We start from the raw sequence: 6,818 nt of genomic DNA, 5'->3' as shown, positions 1-6,818 counted from the left end.
ATATATATATATATATATATATATATATATATATATATGTGTGTGTGTGTGTGTGTGTGTGTGTGTGTGTGTGTGTGTGTGTGTGAAACAGTCGTCATGATGATGATGATCATCATGATTATGATAATCATCATCATCATCATGAGTACACTGCAGTTATCCTCATCAATTTCATAAAAGCACATACCCAGTATTACCACATCGCTATGCGACACAATGCTATGTACCGCAATGCCACTGACCACATCGCAACGCCACACAACACATCGCAACGCCACACAACACATCGCAACACAACACATCGCAACACAACACATCGCAACACAACACATCGCAACGCCACACAACACATCGCAACACAACACATCGCAACGCCACACAACACATCGCAACGCCACACAACACATCGCAACGCCACACAACACATCGCAACACAACACATCGCAACGCCACACAACACATCGCAACGCCACACAACACATCGCAACGCCACACAACACATCGCAACACAACACATCGCAACGCCACACAACACATCGCAACGCCACACAACACATCGCAACACAACAGGATAAACAACGCTGATCATTTTGTGTATCATGACTTTGCATTGTTTGGGCTGTGTGCTTTTGTGACAGAATGACCCCCACCCCGTCCTGCCTGTCTCTCTCTCCCCTCTCTTTCTCTGTCTCTCTTGCCATCTGTCTCTGACTCTGTTTCTGTCTCACTCTCTGCCTCTCTCTCTCGTCTTTCTGTCTCACTCTCTGCCTCTCTCTCTCGTGTTTCTGTCTCTCTCTGCCTCTCTCTCTCGTCTTTCTGTCTCTGTCTCTGTCTCTCTCTCTCTCGTCTTTCTGTCTCACTCTCTGCCTCTGTCTCTGTCTCTCTGTCTCTCTCTCTCTCGTCTTTCCCTCTCACTCTCTCTCTCTCTCGTGTTTCTGTCTCTCTCTCTGCCTCTCTCTCTCTCTCGTTTTTCTGTCTCACTCTCTGCCTCTCTTTCTCGTGTTTCTGCACTCTCTGCCTTTCTCTCTCGCCCCTCTTTCTCTGTCTCTCTTGCCATCTGTCTCTGACTTTGTTACTGTCTTTCTCTCTGCCTCTCTTTGTCGTCCTCTCTTCTCACCCCCTCTACCCACCTTTCTGTCTGTCTGTCTGTCTGTCTGTCTGTCTCACCCAGATTCATCATCTCTGTCTGTCAGCCCCTCTCTTTCCTGTTGGCAGCATTTCTGCTCTCTTTCTGTGCTGCAAAACACGTGTGTGTGCTGTGTTCTGCTTGTTGTGTATTTAGAAGTGTACTACTTTGTTTTTACATTTTTAATGACCTGTGGTTGTTTATGTTCCTTACACATTTGCAAGTCGTGTCATCAGTTTTATGGTGACTTGCTGGTCTCACATTACGTGTACAAAGCTGGGCTCTTAGTTTCTAATGTAATATGTTTTCATTATAAAATCATTATTACAACATGTTGATGAAATAAACCGGTGGGTTAGTGTGTGTGTGTGTGTGTGTGTGTGTGTGTGTGTGTGTGTGTGTGTGTGTGTGTGTGTGTGTGTGTGTGTGTGTGTCTGTCTGTCTGTCTGTCTGTCTGTCTGTCTGTCTGTCTGTGTCCGTGCCTGTGTCTGTGTGTGTCTGTCCTGTGTGCATATGTGGACACACGCATTTTCATTGTAAACGTAATAAGGAAAACATGTAATGAGCAATAATAGCTAAGTGGATGCTGTTGATTTCCATAATAGTTCCCGTAATCTAATAACTTCACATTTTTCACGTCATTTTACTTTCAAACTTTCGGAACAGGCAAGAATATCAGTGTTTGAGAGCTACAGTACACTGTTTCCGTCAGTGGTAACTATCCCAGTACCACGTCCTTCTTTTGTGTGTGCTGCTCTATTATGCGCACCACCCTCATGGTGTAACTCACAGCGCTTACCGTCAGTCCCCATCACAGCCAGGTTCATCTGTCACAGTCCTCCATCACAGCCAGGTTCATCTGTCACAGTCCTCCATCACAGCCAGGTTCATCTGTCACAGTCCTCCATCACACCCAGGTTCATCTGTCACAGTCCTCCATCACAGCCAGGTTCATCTGTCACAGTCCTCCATCACACCCAGGTTCATCTGTCACAGTTCTCCATCACAGCCAGGTTCATCTGTCACAGTCCTCCATCACAGCCAGGTTCATCTGTCACAGTCCTCCATCACAGCCAGGTTCATCTGTCACAGTCCTCCATCACAGCCAGGTTCATCTGTCACAGTCCTCCATCACAGCCAGGTTCATCTGTCACAGTCCTCCATCACAGCCAGGTTCATCTGTCACAGTCCTCCATCACACCCAGGTTCATCTGTCACAGTCCTTCATCACAGCCAGGTTCATCTGTCACAGTCCTTCATCACAGCCAGGTTCATCTGTCACAGTCCTTCATCACACCCAGGTTCATCTGTCACAGTCCTCCATCACAGCCAGGTTCATCTGTCACAGTCCTCCATCACAGTCACACCCGGATACCTCTGTCAGTCACAACGCCAGCAGTCCACATGGAACAAACGATGTTAGGTCACCAGAGGCCACATACCGGAGGAGATCCAGCGTTCCTGCTGTCACTTCAATGATGTTCAGAAGTGTCTGTTCTGAATCAAGATATGCTAGACATCACCAACAGCATGTCCCTTACGACAATAATCGTTTAACTCACGTTGTGAAATTGGTTGAGCATCTAGTATGGAGAGAAAACGGCAAACACACGTCCATGTGACGACAGTCTGGAGAGAAAACGGCAAACACACGTCCATGTGACGACAGTCTGGAGAGAGAACGGCAAACACACGTCCATGTGACGACAGTCTGGAGAGAAAACGGCAAACACACGTCCATGTGACGACAGTCTGGAGAGAGAACGGCAAACACACGTCCATGTGACGACAGTCTGGAGAGAAAACGGCAAACACACGTCCATGTGACGGCAGTGACAGTCTGAAGAGAACGGCAAACACACGTCCATGTGACGACAGTCTGGAGGGAAAACAGCAAACACACGTCCATGTGACGACAGTCTGAAGAGAAAACGGCAAACACACGTCCATGTAACGACAATCTGGAGAGAAAACGGCAAACACACGTCCATGTGACGACAGTGACAGTCTGGAGAGAAAACGGCAAACACACGTCCATATGACGACAGTCTGAAGAGAACGGCAAACACACGTCCATGTGACGACAGTGACAGTCTGGAGAGAAAACGGCAAACACACGTCCATATGACGACAGTCTGAAGAGAACGGCAAACACACGTCCATGTGACGACAGTTTGAAGAGAACGGCAAACACACGTCCATGTGACGACAGTCTGGAGAGAAAACGGCAAACACACGTCCATGTGACGACAATATGGAGAGAAAACGGCAAACACACGTCCATGTGACGACAGTCTGGAGAGAGAACGGCAAACACACGTCGATGTGACGACAGTCTCCCAGTAGACATGCAAAGAAGGAAACTGTGGCAGGCCCCAAGACACAGATTGAGCCGACATCGGAAATAAGGTCACAATGAGAGCAGCGCGTGAACGGTCACATAATTGGGGGCTTTGTTTTCTGTATTTGGTGCTGTTTGATAAGGATGATGGCGATACTGGTATGGATGTCCCTTAGGGAGTGCGTGACAATCCTGAACTATCCACTGTCTTTCATGATACAATCTCAGCGCCATCCAGACCCGAGAGATACAGACACCTGCAGTGTTAATCAGGAAATTTTAGAGACACTGTTAACTGGGCGTCCAGGAAGTAGATGACCCACGACTGTGTGGCCCCAGTGTTCCCATTGGAGCCCCCAACACACCCAGCTTTGGTCAAGAACCAGGCAGGGGCCGGAAGAAAAATCCTAGTGGCGATGGGGGTCAAACCACGTCCCTTCCAGTCTTCAGTCCCTGGCGCTAACCACTTCATCACAGCGCTGACCAATGAATTGTGTTTTTTACGGGTTGTAAATACTAGATCACACAATTCCTTTTCCTGACAAATGTCGAAATGACTGAAAATCGTTCAGTAGAGTGAACCTTTAACTGACTGTGTACTGTTCAATAAAATTCCACACTATATATTCTATGGGTTTACAGCTATTTCTTCTATACATATGTGCATGCTTGTGTGTGTGTGCGTGTGTGTGTGTGTGTGTGTGTGTGTGTGTGTGTGTGTGTGTGTGTGTGTGTTGTTGTTGTTGTTGTTGTTGTTGTATCCGAAAACACACACACACACACACACACACACACACACACACACACACACACACATACATATTACCACATCCTACAGACGCACAAAGCCACCTGCACACAGGACGAATCAATGTGTCTTTCGAATGGACCTGGTCTACACAGGAAATTAAGAGGAAGCGAAATGCCCTCTGAACGGACTGAAATCAGTGACAGAGCTTCTTGTCTTCATCAATATTCATCTCTCAGTTTGGGTGAATGTTGGGACCAGCTCTGTTTTGTGCGTGAGAGAGAGAGGGAGAGAGAGAGAGAGAGAGTGAGAGAGAGAGAGTGTGTGTGTGTGTGTGTGTGAGCGCGCGCGCGCATGCCAGTGTGTGTGTGTGTGTGTGTGTGTGTGTGTGTGTGTGTGTGTGTTTTGGGATCAGTAATTCAGATGACCTGTCTGGTTCTTTCTGTGTCACTGTACTGAGTGGCTCCATGAAAAAAAAAAGTAAGAAAAAAAAGAAGACAACGTCAATAATCGATAAGGTCCGGAAAAAAGGGAAAGAAAAAAGAAAATCCAAATAAAAGAAAAAAAAGTAATCAAAATCACACACACACACACACACACACACACACACACACACACACACACACACACGCCACCACCACCACCACCACCACAACAACAACAGCAAGTACAACAACACAACACAACAGCACAGCACAACACAACACAACACAACACAACACAACATGCAAACGGACACAGACACACACAAATCCAAAACCCGAGGTCAGCTCGACATTCCCTACTAACGAGCAACATGCACTCAGATGACAAGGCATTCTCACATCAAGAACAGAACCGCCCATGCCTTGGAACGACGATGACATTTTCTCAGTGGTCCCCTCTTCACCGCAGAGAGAGAGAGAGAGAGAGAGAGAGAGGGAGAGAGGGAGAGAGATAAAAACCAATAATTCTTTAACTGTGTCCTCAGAACGCGCTCGTTAAGGGCAGCCATGAACCCTTGATTTCTCTCCTCAATACCAATCGCACACATGCAAGACGAGATATCGACTGGTAAAACCACGAACGCCACAAGTTCTTAATGGCAGGGATCTTGATTTTATCGAGTTCCTGATGAGACAGGATTCCTAATTCCACCCAGTTCAGGTCTACCTGTCTTTTCTGAATCTGCTATTATGTAATTTGACTTTCTTTTTTCAGAATGTTATAAAGACGGTTATTTTCGGGTGTTTTTGACCTTTTTATTTTCTTCCTGTGAAAACACACACACACACACACACACACACACACACACACACACACACACACACGCACGCACACACACACACACACACGCACACACACTGTAACCTCCCTCCACCTCCCCTTACACGCCCACACCACTACAAACACACAGACACACAGACACAGAGACAGACACAGACACACACACACACACACACACACACACACATACACGCGCGCGCGCGCGCACGCACCAGTGACCCCATTTCAGGTTTGGTTCGCCAAACTCCGACCTTCCTGTCTGTGGGAAGGTGTGTCCGGTGCCCTGACGTGCAGACCGTTGAGCGTATCGGCAGACATGGAAGCCTGCATCAATCTGACGTCTTTCTGTAGGGTCCTGCATGGCATCAATCTGACGTCTTTCTGTAGGGTCCTGCATGGCATCAATCTGACGTCTTTCTGTAGGGTCCTGCATGGCATCAATCTGACGTCTTTCTGTAGGGTCCTGCATGGCATCAATCTGACGTCTTTCTGTAGGGTCCTGCATGGCATCAATCTGACGTCTTTCTGTAGGGTCCTGCATCAATCTGACGTCTTTCTGTAGGGTCTGACATCAATCTGACGTCTGTCTGTAGGGTCCTGTATCAATCTGACGTCTGTCTGTAGGGTCCTGTATCAATCTGACGTCTTTCTGTAGGGTCCTGCATCAATCTGACGTCTTTCTGTAGGGTCTGGCATCAATCTGACGTCTTTCTGTAGGGTCCTGCATCAATCTGACGTCTTTCTGTAGGGACCTGCATCAATCTGACGTCTTTCTGTAGGGTCCTGTATCAATCTGACGTCTTTCTGTAGGGACCTGCATCAATCTGACGTCTTTCTGTAGGGTCCTGTATCAATCTGACGTCTTTCTGTAGGGTCTGGCATCAATCTGACGTCTGTCTGGTCTGGCATCAATCTGACGTCTGTCTGTAGGGTCCTGTATGAAAACAATCTGACGTCTTTCTGTAGGGTCCTGTATCAATCTGACGTCTGTCTGTAGGGTCCTGCATCAATCTGACGTCTCTCTGTAGGGTCCTGCATGAATCTGACGTCTTTCTGTAGGGTCCTGCATGGCATCAATCTGACGTCTTTCTGTAGGGACCTGCATCAATCTGACGTCTCTCTGTAGGGTCCTGCATGGCATCAATCTGACGTCTTTCTGTAGGGTCCTGCATCAATCTGACGTCTTTCTGTAGGGTCTGACATCAATCTGACGTCTTTCTGTAGGGTCCTGCATCAATCTGACGTCTGTCTGTAGGGTCCTGTAACAATCTGACGTCTTTCTGTAGGGTCCTGTATCAATCTGACGTCTGTCTGTAGGGTCCTGTATCAATCTGACG

The sequence above is a fragment of the Babylonia areolata genome, chromosome 18, assembly GCF_041734735.1.
Source record: "Babylonia areolata isolate BAREFJ2019XMU chromosome 18, ASM4173473v1, whole genome shotgun sequence".
NCBI classification, from domain to species: domain Eukaryota; kingdom Metazoa; phylum Mollusca; class Gastropoda; order Neogastropoda; family Buccinidae; genus Babylonia; species Babylonia areolata.
Note: the sequence above shows the minus strand (reverse complement) of the source record.